A 15,736-nucleotide genomic window follows, 5' to 3' on the forward strand; every position below is an offset into this window, starting at 1 on the left:
CGTTCGTGGATAAAATATCTTAAATCTATCTGCTCTATGTACACTTAATCTCTCTAATTTTATTAGCATGATCTCTCCTACCGTAGTAAGATGGGGGTATTAATATATTTTCAACATCACAGCTAAAGATAAATCCTTCCTCTTATGCAAGAGATTATATTTGTAATTTATTCTTCGCTCCGTGAGCGATTCTTGGCCTAGTTCCTCATTCAATGGTACCATTTTAGTTTACGAAATGTTAGCATGGTTGAGGCATGCAAGTAATTTGCCCCGGGCGAAAACAATGTTGGTAACTTAAAGCGATACAAGTCAAAGAGATAAATATGCAGGGATACCGGTAAATGGTAGAAATTCAATTTTTCTCGCCAATTGCAACCGTGATGCTCCAGCATATGTAGACATACTGACTACCGCCGAATCGAATTTTCGAACTTTCACTAACTTCACATCATCACTTGAGATGTATTCGAGATAGTGAGTCGGTCTTTTAGTTCTTTTAATCTATTTTTTTTGTTTTGAAAGCAATTATCACCATTCATCGCTTGCATTTATAAAACTGGAATAGATGATTTTTTTATAATGAACCTCAACTTCGCGGTAACTATTTTTCTTCTCGTAATGTTTATTTCTCCTTCTTGTGAAAAATAATTACATTTTTACACCCCTTGTTTATGTCCACAAACTATTAGATCTTATGTCAGTATATTCCAGAGCAGGAGTAATGAACTTACTAAGGGATTGCCACCGCGTTCGTCGAATTCTGGAGCTCCTCAATGGCGCGTAATCATTTTCATATGAACTGTTTTATTTTTATGTGGCTTTCAACGTGAAGCTACGGTTTAAACCAGGATACTAACTTAGCTACAAGAACAAGTGTTATTGTTACCTTAATTAAATATGCAGAGGATGATTAAGATATAGCTACTTTTTTAAGAAATGCAATAGCTAAGAGAAAAGATTTCAGAGACACCGCAACACCAATCATCACATCATCCTTCAGCAAAAACTGAAACGTATTTTCCCACACCACAACAGAAAACAAAATGTGATTATTATGATTTGATAAATCAAGGTGAGATTAGACACACCGCAGGTAGACGAAATTAATACGGGAAAACGGAAAGACACGTATTTTGTCTTTCGACGCCAATGTAGCCGCGTTGACGTGTGGAAGAGGCTCGACTTACGACGCTCTCGCCTTCCGCTGTGACGGACGACCCAGAGCCGAGGACAAGAGAGGCGGGTGGCGTATCGGAGAATCGACGCCGGGAGGGATGGGGGGTGCGAAAGTTACGGTGCGCAGGAACGCCCCTTCTCCTCCGCACTCACCCCGAAACGGCCCTCACGAAAACAAGCCACCACCGACTGCTCTAGTTCCACTCTTCCCCGCAGCCTCCAGGAGCGGCGTCCCATCTCCGCCAGCTTCCCCCACCCCGCTAACCAAGAGGGTGGAAGAGAGGGCGGGGCGTAGCAGGCGGGGCCAGTTCCCATGGCAACACCAATGGAGTCACTCCAAGTAGGCGTGGCCCCCCTCCCCGCCCTTCCCCCTGGCGCGCGAGTGAACAGGGGGCGAGAGGGGAGGCTATTGAAGGCTGGGGTGTGGGTTAGGGACCGTGGGGCCGAAGGGGGAGGGAGGACGGGGGCAGGAGGTCTCTCCCCATCTCCCCAAGGTTTTCCTTTCCCATCGGCCGGCTTGGAGGGGGGGTTAGGGGAGAGGAGGTGGAGGAGGAAAAGTGGGCAGAAGACCTCCCTCAGCCTCCCCAACAGAGGGACAGGGCTCCTCGAGTTCTACACTCCTTAGCCACGTCCTAGCCCCGTGCGAGTGCTGAATCATTCTGGAGTATATCCCAAGCGGTAGTCCTCCGGAAGATCGATTATAACTGATAATAATCCTCAGGAATTTAACCTTATTGATGGTTGACAGGATATGTAAGCGATCATCATGAGGATTATCAGGGGGAAAATTTATCTATAGGAGCCATCCAAACGCATCTCCTCCCACCAATCCTTTCGCTCCTTGAACGTCTCCCATCTGCTCCTCGGAATTCACACAGCCTTATCTGCAATTCTTCCTCAATCTACAGGGTTCGGCGCTCAAATCTGGACAAAACACGCGTTTCCTCGAATGAGGTTTCTTCGCCGAGTTTGCGAAAGCTTCCCCAGACTTCTAAGAAGCATTATACCTGGCCACAATATCGTAAACAGTTGATCTTTGGGGTACCAGGAGAATCGAACTATTTCGAAATATAACGCCCAGCGCGAACACTTTCGATTATAGCGGCTCTTAGATTGTACTCCGCACTTGTACGTAACAACTCGGCCATTTTGAGGTTATGACTGTTTACAAGATGCCTATAGCTTTCAAGAACGCCAATCGTGACCTCCAGTGGAACTACGATATGGCGGGAAATTCAAATTGAAATTTGTCCAGATTTAAGTGCCGCACACTGTATGTTTTCTTCAATTAGGATCTTCATTTAAACAACTATCGCCCTAACATGTTGTACTACACAGTATATCCCTCATATATCATATATCTATTTCAGCCTTGGGAGCCTGGATTTGAGAAAAAAGGAATACACAAGTTGATGGTATATTTTTCGATTTTAAGAAATGTTCGGCAAGCTCTCTCACAAGATATCGACACACGAATTAAGACAATATGGCATGCATGAGGAATTGACTAATGGGATTAAGGGCTACCAATCTAGCCGTAAACAAGAAGTAGTCGTCCATGGATTTAGTTCGATACAGGCAGGCGTAACTTCAGGAGTTCCACAAGGAAGCGTCATGGGGTCTCTACTCTCCTTCATATAAATCAAAACCCCTAGGCCACACTTTAAGACCAAACTGTGATTATTTGCCTATAGAAGCGTCAATTATATAGAAATAAGGACACCGTCAAATTTCGGACTAGTCTCTAGCGATATACACCAGATATCGGAGTGGCTCGAGGAATTGGGAATTAGATTTAAATATCAGATAACGTGTAGCACTGAAGTTTGGAAATCAAATACTTGGATGTTACCCTTATATAAAATATTTCAAGGTAAACACTCAATAAAACTTTCAATAAGCTAGGTGACATTGGGCGGGTTGTAGGAAATTACAATGAGAAGGTACGTAGAAGGTTTAACTCCATTTTAGTTAGAGCACATTTAGAGATGCGGCAAGTATTTAGGATCAATGGGAGAAAACGTTAATTGTGATATTGTCACAGGGTCAGAGAAAATCTGCTAGTGAGAAATTGCCTCGTGGATAAAGCAAGGGTGCCGGGTATGTTGGGAGAATGAAATTGGAAGCATCTTAAATGACGAAGAAAGCAGGGAAGACTTTGGCTTCAAGGAAGGTTCGTTTTTTTACGACAGTGAGGGAATTATCATTGCCTCATAATATATTGCTACAATCGACCACAGAGATTACGAGTAAATAAGAGAGACAAACCCCAACATATCCGTACACATTCTTCCCTCGCAAGATGTCTACACTATCGTTCATTTATCTCACGTATTTTTTTAATTAGACCGAGATTGAGATAATGATATATTCCCCATAAGGAAAAAAAATGAAGAAAATTTAAAAAATACAAGCACTAGGTGGAGGAAACTCACCTAGGCGAGAACCCGTGACCTATCGGTAACCAAGAATCCGAATACATACACTTAAAGACGAAACTTTAATGATTTAGTCAAACACGCCAATTATTTCATGATGAATATGGGCATATGAGCACGCACGTATGTGTGTGTTTACGTACGTGTATTTGTGTATGTGAGCAAATATGCATTTTTAAGCATGTGTTAACTCATCTTTGTGCTTGTATACCCGCAACAGGTCATTACTACGGCTTTCATGGCATTGTGTAAATGTACATATATATATTTGAATTTGAACATTTATTGCATATTGTAAACACAAGTTATGAATATAAAACGACGTGATGCTGGCCATTCATAAATATACACAATAGCCCACGAGTCGTCGCAATGGGCGTTTGTCGCGGTTGTTTCGGCAACGTCAACCTTTCATGCATAAATTTGTAAATAAATTTTTAGCATGAGCATGAATATAAACATAGATTTGTACACACACACACACACACACATGCATGCATGTCTATCTGCAACACAGAACAAGAGTTGTGCTTGAGAGAATCTGCCACACACCATAGACGTGGCTTGCAGGGAACTATTAAATGTAATGTAAGCTTTCATTTTGGTTTTTCTGATCAAATACTTACGAGTGGTTATGTTTGTCTTTGTTATGACTATAAATATTTATTCATTCATACATGGTACCCTGCAAGCTTACACTAGGGAGTGTGGCAGGGGGTGATAACACACCAGACTAATTTTGACGCCTAATATTATCCCCACTAGCGCGGTCGGATAACTCTATTCCGATCCCTTCTCGTTTGTGGGTAAGATTGCAGCTAAAACTCTCTGTTTCACATCCTAAAGATCTAATTTTATTTACATGATCTAATATTATATTCACGATCTCTCCTACCGTAGTACGATGAAGCTAATAATACATTTTCAACATCGTTGCTAAAGAGACATCCTTCATATTTATGCAATATATTTTATCTGTAATTTAACCTTCGCCCTATTGAGTGATTCCCAGCCTAGCTCCTCCAATATTTTGGATAAGCTACTCAAGTTATCATAACGTTTTGCAAACCTAGCTCCTCTACGCTGCACGCGATCTTATTTGGTAATCGATCTAATCTGTTCACATGGGATGCGGTCCTATCGTACTACGGTAGGGCAATGCCATTATAATTAGAGGAATTAATTGCAGAACAGATTTTATGTCATTTTTCCCACGAACGATATGGGATCAGAATAATGGCTGCTTAATGATGACGTATTCCAGACTAGAGTCTCCCTCTTTGCTGCTATAAATCACAGTAACAAATGTAACTATCTAAATTTCTTTCTTAAGCCCTTCCAAGCGTTAGCGGATGACTCCCATTAGAAGTTAATGTCGCGGCATTTCCGCTGTTTCTTTGAATTTATCACGAAATACAGGATTTTTTTCCGTTCATACATACGTGGACGTGTACGACGAAACCAGTCAATTTTTAAAAAATCAGCTTCGACTGATAACCACGGACAGCAAGGAATAAAAAGATACTCGAGAAGAAAATGTTCCCAGGGGTGCACCGAAGTTTCTCGTAAAGAGTTGCGAGTCGATTGCGGCCTTTCAAGCCACGCTCTTTCATCCCGTAAGATCCACACCATGTACGGAATCGTAAAAAAACTGATCCCATTTACTCGAAATGCAAGAATGGAAAAAGTAGACAAATAGACGCCCGCTTCGTAGTTTCATCTCCACTTCCATACTCTTTAATTGATATCGATTATAAAATCCGACAGGCCACACCATCATTCGGTGCAATTTGCGAAAATTTAAATGAGATCAACTTAGCATCAATTTCCACTGAAGACCGCTCATTTCTAAACCCCATTTCAAAATGATAACTCCATCTTCGGGAAAAATCCTTAACCTTCGGGCACACGAGTTCTTCAAATAAGTTTTTTATTGGAAAATTAATCTTTTATTGTTAATCCCTTGCGGTTTTGAACTGCTACTTGTCTCATAGAGCCAACGGTCTCATCCCAACGTATTACGTCGGAGGAATCACGAATACAAGATTAGGGAGATAGAATGCAAGACTGACAGGTTTAAAATGTCATTTTTTCCAAGAACAATAAGAGACCAGAATGCTTGTAGCCGAAATCCCCCAGGAGTCAGTTAGACACAATAAGTATTAACCTACAAGGTAGGGACTGCACATGGTTTATATATTTTTTATGTAGGTCCCCCCCCCCACATTCCCCCACCCATTTGAATAACCATAACCACCTCTATCGTACCCTTTCCGCTTGGTGCTGCACCCCCTGCCACTCACCTTTTTTGGTGAGTCGCAGGGTATTGATGTAGATGTTGATGAACAGTTAAGGGAGTAAAACTATAAGTTTATTTAAAAAATACGTTATTAATTACTATTGTAAGAAATGCTAAAAGAACAATAAGTATATACTGTAAAAACAATTGAAATGCTAAAACATTTATATTATCTATGAATTATTTCTATTGCCTAACGTTTTTACAGGGGTAAAAACACGAGTGGTGGTAATTGTTTTTTTAATATGGCCAAAGGGCTTTTTTCACTTGACTATCGAGCCAATATCACCCAATTGACATCAATAAAAACGACGGAGAATACCTACCGTTCCAATTAAGAAATTATCAGCAGTGTTTAAAGGCGGCACACGCATTGACTGAAAGACGCACGTTGGAGACCGGTCGGAATCTCCGACGACAACTCCTCTCCGAACGGGATCACGCCGCCGCTCCCCACGCATCCACGGGTATACTAAGTGCTTATATCCGCCCGTGCCCGCAGGCAATCCATTCGAGGGAAGTTGGCATTCGCTTTTAAGTAGGCCGGGGACACACACAAGAGCCTGCCAAAATATATAGTTATATATGTATACCGGAGGCCCAAGTGTTGTCCTGGGTAAATATTTACGATTTAACCACTCAATGAACGGCCCTCGTATCTGGACGATCTGGGAAGTCGATTGGGGTGATCAAGGAATCGCAAACGATGCATTTGCAACGCCTAGCGGAGAAAGAAGTCCAACTGTGTTCCATTGTGCCGAAGGGAATTCTCAATCCCTCCCGAGTGAGATGAGGGAGGTGGTGAGGCGGAAACATGTCCTCGTGAGGAAGTTAAAATTACAGCGCGGGCAGGTGGGAAAATATTGGCACGGGACCGAGAAAGCATATTATGGTCCAGCGCAAACATGCTTGGAGTCAATGGACGGGGAGAAAGGGCCGTAATGGAAAAAACGAGAGTTGTGATTTCGCATTTCTTTGATACGAAAAATGTTCGGAGTTGAGGTGTGACTGATGGAATTAATTGAAGGTTTAAAACATGTTTCTCCAAAATTGTTTTGAAAAAGTATGATTCAAATAAAAAGAAGATAAATAAACTGGAATGGAAACTTGATAAACAAGGAAGAGGTTAAACCGAACCTAGACTAACAAAACACGGCATATCGGGTAAATTTTGTGGCTGAGTATATTGAGCATTAACGAAGTGCACGATACCGGTGAATAAAACTACTGCGGCCAAAAAAACCTAGACAAAGGTTCTTCCAATGAGAGATTCATTCAATTCATCAATCAGCTCTTACCCAACACTATTCTGAATCACAAAAAAACAAGGAAATGCATTCCGACGTTCATGCCAGGAATTTCTTGTTGTTGTGAACAAATAATTCACGAGCTCTTGTTACAACCAAATCATAATGCCTAACAATCGTATCATTTAAATATGGGATCGTAAAAATTTCGACCACAGGTCCTCTCTCTCCTAACCACCGAGGTTTACGTGTGTTACATACATGGATTGAATATTTTTCCATAATATTTGGGTTGACGAGATTAAATGATGATTGCAATAAGGAAATATTATATTACTGTATGGATGCTTTCAATTATCCGTATATCCTCCCAATATGAATTCTCAACACAAGATATAAATGGTATGTCAAACTATTGATCGGAGCTGTGCTACCCTTCGGAAATGCAAGACGATGATGATTAAGTATCAAAACGCGCCCTTACATCCCTTCTGACTGGGAAACGTAAAAGTATAAATTCAAAATATTGTTCCTCCATGCCTCGCTCGCATTTGCAACGAGCCCACACATCCATCGAGAAACATCTGACACTCGAGCTGCGCAAAGTACTTTTCATATACCAAGCCCCCCCAGGGCGAAAGATCAAATTTTGGCATTAGTTGATGGTGTCACTTTTCTACATAATCCTGGATTAAACTGATGATTTTAACGAATACCACTAATAAATTAAGGACTTAAGTCTATATTTAAAAATCGACCAAGAACCGGATTAAACCCTATGAACCGTTTGTGAGCTAAGGATAACCCTCACCCGGTACTCAGACCACCAAATTTGATGAATTTCCTAATACAGACTTAACTGTAATAAAAAAGAAAACGGATAACACTTTAGCTATTGAAAGATCTCCGATATATGCATATTCTCCGACCAGTGGGCTTGGCATTACGAAATACAATGAAACATCCCTCTTGTCTCATGTAACAATGGGTCACAAAGTCCATCTCCTGTTTTCTTCAAAGAAAGAAAGATTTCCTAATATTTCCCAGTTTCCCAGAACGAGGCCTTCTATTATCGTCGCTGGCGCTTTCTGGGTTTGAGCCGAGGTCACGCGTTTCCTGTCAGAGAGAGGGAGGGAAGAGCAGAAGAGCCGAGGATGAAAACAAAATAGCAATTTTCAAGCTGACGATGATTCGTGAATTATACACGCAGAAAATAAAGAATTCAAAAATGAGTATTAATCAGAGTTAATCTCCATTTGTATTTTTTGCAACCCTTACATCACGTTCTTTATCAGTATATATGAAGTTCTCCTGAAAATAGCAAAACTATTTTCGATGAATAATTCTGTACACATATTAGTATGATTCCAAACATCCGATTCGATTGTTTTCCAAGATTATTCGGGTCTCCCACCGGGTCCACGTTCGTAGGTTTGCCGACGTTTCGATGGCCGAGTCGTCCATCGTCTTCAGGGCATGTCGTTACTCAGGTATTTGGCCGCCTTATATAGTTTGGTCGGGAGTTCAGGTCACGTCTGATTGGTCGGACGCGCTCCGCCTCTTGTTTTCCTTGATGTTCCTCAAGACGCCCTGAAGTTCCTCACATGCCCTGAAGACGATGGACGACTCGGCCATCGAAACGTCGGCAAACCTACGAACGTGGACCCGGTGGGAGACCCGAATAATCTTGGAAAACATTATTCGCCGGGAAAGTACCAGATCATTCATCCGATTCAATTATGTATAAAATAGCTTAACATACGGCTAAGTGGATTCTTTTGAGAAAATACCCAATTAACTTTCGATGGGAATGGTCTGAATTATATTTCTAATGAAATTAAAGAAAAAAAAGAGTGTTACAGTGTGCACAGAGCATTTAATGCTATCCAATAAGATGAAACTTAACTAAAAGGGTCGGCTCTTAAGCAGTTGATCAAAATTTAATGGTTCTATCTTCTTAATTCACCGTATTTCGAGATTTATAGTGAAAAATTATGATCTAAGAATTTGGTGCAGGATCACTCAATGGTATTCCTGGTATTAAATGTTTAGCCTCCTCACATTCTGTGGCCACTGCCTGGATCATCAATTGACCACCTCTTCCCAATGGCCCAAACGGACTCGGCTGCCGGTCGTCAGGGTGACCACCTCAGGTAGTCAATCGACTAGAAAGAGATTTTGGACGGATCCTGATTACCATTCACATGAAGTCAACTACGCTTGTTATTCTTTTTCGTCCAGCACGCCTACGTCAAGCGTGGCCCTAAGTCCTAAAGGGTTTTCGCTTCGAAATGAGTCAAATCCTCAGCTACGGACTGGAAGGTACCGGGTTCATATCCAGATGATCCAGAGCACTCTTCAGCTTTGCAAAAGTTAAGTTATTTTCCTAACGACCTTCTTGGGATATACTTCAAGTGACAAAGGGAATTGATCGCCGCTCACCGAATGAATGTCACACGCCGCGCCGAATGGCCGAGGAGACTTTTCATCAGCTGATCCAGCTTTCAGGCCGATTACTCTGCGGTGTTTTGTTCTTCCCTTCCTCATATCCTATAACCCCTTTATTCCGTTAAAGAACCAATCATTCAAAGACTTTCAACTGTTCATGCTGGTACCTCGTTGATTAGAGGAGTATTGAGGAAATGTGATAAGAATATTAAAGAGAAATGTTATCTTTCACTGGTTAGACCTCATTTAGAATATGCTGCTAATAAATGGGATCCCCATGAAGTTGGATTGATTGCCGAATTGTATCGCGTGCAGTTTAGAGGAGCTATATTTGTAAAACGTTATAATGAAAACTAAGAAGTGCATCAAAATATTAGAGGAGCAAGGCTAGGAATCACTCTCGGAGCGAACGTTATAATGACAGATTAAATCTATTGCATAAATTGTAAGGATGATGTTGGCAACGCATTATTAGCCCCATCGTACTACGGTTTCAGAAATCATGTCCGTAAAATTTTAAATAATTGAGTAATTAAGTTAAGAACAGATAGATTTAAGGTTTCATTTTTCCCACGACGATTAGGGATGATGTTGCCCAACCGCTTTAGAAGGGAAAGGTGTTTTCCGTCTATGGTAGCCTGATTTATCATCATCGCCCCCTGCCACACACCCTAGTGGTGGCTTGCAGAACACCACATAATAATATTAAAACCTTTTGTCCTCGAAAACTACCGCCGTTTTTGGATTTAATTGAGTCAAAAAGATTTCACATCTGTGAGATCACGTTGTAACCTTATGGGATAATTTCATATGAGTAAACTCTAAAGCTGTTCATAATAATTCAATGATTATATGTACACGTGAAAATTTCTCAACTTGGCAAAACGTAATATTTGGCTTGATCATGACCTGCCGTAATAAGCTAAGCACGGTAAGTTTCTTGCAATTCTATATTCAGTAGGCATTTAATATAAACAACACAAGAAGCTAGAACTCGGGGCTTTTGCACCATTTTAGAAACATTTCCTCCTTCCTGTAAAAAGCCTCGTTCCAGAGCTCTCGCCCTCATGAGTGGGGCAAGGAGGGCGACCAAGTGAACAGTTGGGCGTCAAGTGCGCGGTGGATCTTGAGCATCCGTTAGATAACCTCGCCACGTCCTTGGAGCGCACGCTAAGAGTTGAGAGAGGAGAACATTTGTCGTATTGGCAAGTTTTTTTTTTTGCTCAATTCTGGAATATACTGGTAATATTCCTTGCAAACTGAAAATTTCAAAGCCCATTTCATAAAATTGAGCATTAAATTTATAATGTTCAATAGGCGAGAATCATTAAAAATCAATATAAATGTAAATGTTATTAAAACATTTATATAAATAAAGGAGAGGAATAAGAAGAAAGTTCAAGTGTCGGCAGAGACATGGAGGTCATGGCCAAGTCACTAGCACCAAGGAGGATGTACATACAGGGTGGGACAGAATGGACTCCATAGTTATTTTAAAAAATCACTGAAGAGCGCGCAGGTAAATTAGCGGAGTAGGAGTAGTGGCGTTACCTACAGAAAAAACATCATTTTTAGTAGTTACCATGCATTGGTCTGGGGAGCGTCGAGGCTTTGTCGCAGAAACGTTGTTTAAGAACAGTATAATAGTGTGGTGGCGACGCAGAAGGTGCTGCGGTCTAGTCATGAAGTGCATTTTCACTTCTCCAGCTCAGTAAATAAGCAATATTTTCGTTGCTGGGAGACTAAAAACCCTCGAGAAGTTGACCTAAGACCTCTTCATTGACCCAAAGTGACATTTTGGTGCGCTGTGTCCTCCATAGGCATTATTGGGCTTCACTTTTTTGAATCTCGAGGTTCAACTGTTAGTGTGAACTCTTGTGCGCTATTGTGTGATGCTGGAGAACGTTTTGCTCCCCAAAATGGAAGCGTATGGTGATGAATATGACACGGATGCCTTTTGGTTTCAACAAGATGGTTCCACTACTCATACCATCCGTTATTCATGCCAAATCCTGCAAGAGCAATTTCCCGGCCGCCTGATCTCCTAACGAGGGGATGTTCCATAACCCCCTCGCCCCCCAGATTTGAACGAATGTGATTTCTTTTCTTTTATGGGGATATCTCATAGCTGAGGTTTACAAAGTTCCACCAAGGACCTTGGAAGCTCTTAAGGAGGCAATGTCATAGATGTCATCGCTGGAATAACGCAAGATATACTGAGAAGAGTTTTCGAAAACTTTTTTGAACGACTAAACATGTGTACCGCTCACCACCTGGATGAAATAATTTTCAAAACCTAATGAAAATAAAATGGCATTGGATTATAGTTTTCAGTTTTAAGAAAAAAATCCTTTTCAATTACCTTGATTGTTTTTTTTTACAATTTACCCGTCAAATTAGGGAGTGCATTCTGCCTCACCCTGTATATCTACAGGGTTCCCTGGCAGCAAACGTTAGGTTTTGGAGTAGGGAGGGATTTAACAGCAGGCATGTAATATCAAAAATTTAGTTCCATCTTTAGCTACAATATATATATATGGAAAACAGTTCCAATATGCAAATTTATATCATGATAACTAGGGACGCGGTAGTTCAGGGGTAGAGCGTTGTAATACTAATCGGAAGGCTCGAGTTCGGTTACCGGGTGCGCCTCTCTGGACACTCTCTCACCTCCACCAATGGTGTGTGATTTTTCAGGTAACAGATCTTCCTGGGAAACCAAAAACGGGACAGGGAAAGGAACTGGCCCCCCTACCCTGTGTATTTCACACGCCGTCGGGCTTAGTACTTGGTAACTCTAATATCACCTATAAAACCGACCTTCTGGTTAATTACTCTGTTTATGTTTTATCACGACTGTCATAACTATAGATGCATGCACTAGGGTAACTAAGATTGATATCCTGCTCTACGCATGAGAGACGAACTGATAAAGTAAAAAGAAAGGCATTGAACAAATGTTAGATGAAATAATGACAATATTCTAGGCTACTTCGAAGGAAAAAGTACTTTTTCTCCCTATCATGGTCGTTTACAGTTATTCTGATTCCTTGTCATTTGCGGGAAAAATAACATCTCAGGTCTGTCGGTTCTGCGCTTGACCTCCTTCATCTAATTCTCATGTTCTATCGTACCGCAGTACGTTGAGGTTAATGATATATTTTCAATATCATTGCTAAAGTGACCTCAATCTAATGTATGCAAGAGATGTAATTTTTATATGATCTTTGCTCTGCGAGTGATTCCCAATGCTAAAACTCTCACAATCTAGATATGCTACTCAGATTATCATAACACCATTTTACAAATCTACAGCTGTAGCTCCTCTACGCTGCACGGGATCTACACATAATTCGGAAAACAATCCGACTTCATCAGGATTCCATGTGCTAGCAGCAGATTCTAAATTCCGACTATGTAGCGAAATACAGCAACGTTCTTTAACCCTCTCGTAACATTTCCCCAACATTCTAGTAATAAATAGTGAAAATTTATAAATTTTTCGCATATTTCTTATACACGTTTCATCCAGGAGAGGTCGTGAGTGAGGGAAACACCTAAGTATTTAATTGGGTCTTCGCATTCCATTTCGGTATTCCCAATGCAGTAGGTATTTGGGAGGTACTTATTATTTTTTCCAAAAATTCATTACTACGTCCTTTTTTTAAGATTAATTCTAATTGCCAACGTTGTAATGTATTTAGGTCATCTGCCAATGCCTCTTTAGTCTCAGGATTAAAGGCTTCTCTGTAAACCACTACATAGTCCGCGAATAAGCGTATCCTACTATTTATTTACCAAGGAGTTAATGTGGTAAACGTAAAGGTGAAATAAAAGACGTCCGATGCACTTTCCTGGCGGACACCTGAAGTGACTGTGACCGCATTAGATAGTCTAACACCATCTATGATTTCCTTTTGTACGCGACCATTCAAAAAGTCTTTTATCCAGCCTTGGATATTTCCATCTATGCCATAGGCATAAGGTAGTGGGAGATGATGTAAAGAATAATGTGGGGAAAAGAAAAAATTACAAAGGAAAAAGGCTACGGCGCTAAAGGAAGCGGTTTATCAAAAGGGATATTACCGATTTGCACTTCTACGGTTGTAAGACATGTACGTTAGGATTAGCTAAAAATTGGAAATTATAATAAGCGATGGAAATGTGACCCTACAGAATAATGATGAAAATAAAATGTGTGTACTCAGTCAAAATGAAGAGGTACTTGATAGAGTGGTTGGTGATAGAAGTCTGTGGAGGAGAGTGACAAGTAGAAGATTGGACATACTCCCAGGCACGATGATATACCGGAGACCATGGTTTGATGGAATAAAGGAGAAGAACTGCGTGAATTGATATTTCATAATGATTTGTGAAAAACTAGGAAATATTAATTTCTATCAATCAAAGCTACCAGATTTGAGAGATAGTTAAGGCCGATCACTATAGTGAGAAAGGACGAATGAAATGAGTTTGCGTTTCCACAGAATAGAATTTTAATTTCCCACTAGTTTCACTGAACAGAAGCATCATCATTAGTCCAGACGATTCTAAAGTAAAGTGAAACTTATTCGCAATAAAAATTCTATTCTTTGGAAACGCAAAGTGAAGTGAATCTTCCTTTTTCAAAATAAAGTAACCAGAGTTTGCAAGAAGCAAGAAACAGACCTCTTGGATAGTAAGTTAGTTCGCGGTATTCATAACCGAGAGCGATATATGTATTCATCTTTTGAATATCATTTATTTAGTGACTGTTAATGTTCAAGCCTTTACTTAAAGTCTCTCGTAGCAAAAAAAATTACGTTATTTTACTGGTATATACGTTTAGGTGGTAACTACATAGACCGGCGGCCAACTACGGGCATTCTCATTGCTAGCTTTCTTTTTTGACGGATTACATGCGTAAGAGGATAGTAACGTCGAAGAAGACAATAGAGCGAGAGGTGGAAGAGAGGGAGAGAGGTGAAGAGAGGAGCCCGTAGTTTTGGGTAACGAGAGTTGGTGGGCGGGGGGACAGGGGTGGGATCGAGGGTTAGGGAGGAGGAGAGAGGGAACGGTAAAACCGTGTTGTTGATCCCTCAGTGACGAGCAAACGCAGCCGCGAAGCCAAACACGGATCCAATCAGTCAATTCCCTCCACAAAACGTTAGGTACGCTCGAGGAAAAGCGGAGGGGTTGGCGTTGCGGAAAGGGGGAGGGGTGTCGGAAGGGAAATAAAAGAAGAGGGTTGGTGGGGGAAGAAAAAGAGAAACACCTAATCGCGGGGAGAACAAAACACGGGCGAAAGGAGAGTGCAAACAGCTGAAGGAGAGCGCGGCGCAGGGCCAATCTCCCCCTCCCCTCGCCCCGCCCCCATCCGCCCTCCCACCCGTCGCACATAACCCAAAGCACGCAGCTTCGCTCTTTCCGCTCGAGGGCACCCGTTAGCCGGCCCTGGCGGTGTGGCGCGGGAAATGGATTTGTCACGGCCGCATTAGTTTTGAAAAAAAAACAGCCCCTCCCCCAAATGCTCGGATTCAAGTTGGCTGCTGATAGCAGGGGGGGGGGGGTGGGCGTGGGAGGGAGAGTGGGGTGTTTGGAAGGGGTTGTCAAGCCTCGGAGGATGGGGTGTGTGGATGCCGCGCGCGTGGTAATGGCAAAAGGAGCGTGTCCGGCCCTAGTGGTACCCTGAGGTCACGAAAATTATCGCGGGGGCTGACACGGCATTCAGTGTCAACTTCATTTATTAGCCCCGCCAGTACTTTAAAGGGAAGGAGGTAAATAACTCGAATGAAAAGGTAAAAGGCCTGTCATTTTTTTTCTTTCAAGTGAAACTCTGATTTTTTTCAGCAAGTATGCTCGCAGAATATCACAAGTAAACTAAGCTTAAGTTTTCCATTATATTTCGGGAATGGGAACACATTTGCCTTACTTAAGACTACTCTAAATTTATGGCAGGCGTTTCCGAACAAAATGTTGGTTACTTGAGGAAAAATATTTTCTTTACCGAAACGTTGATATTATCTGTTATGAGGTAGACAATCATATATCTGTTACATTTACTCAAGTTTGAACAAAATTAGACATTGAATGTCTCCAACCTCAACAGGAAAAATCTACAAGGTTATTGCTTAACGGAAAGAGAGTTA

Source organism: Hetaerina americana, unplaced genomic scaffold, assembly GCF_022747635.1.
Source record: "Hetaerina americana unplaced genomic scaffold, ioHetAmer1.1.p SCAF_9, whole genome shotgun sequence".
NCBI lineage: Eukaryota > Metazoa > Arthropoda > Insecta > Odonata > Calopterygidae > Hetaerina > Hetaerina americana.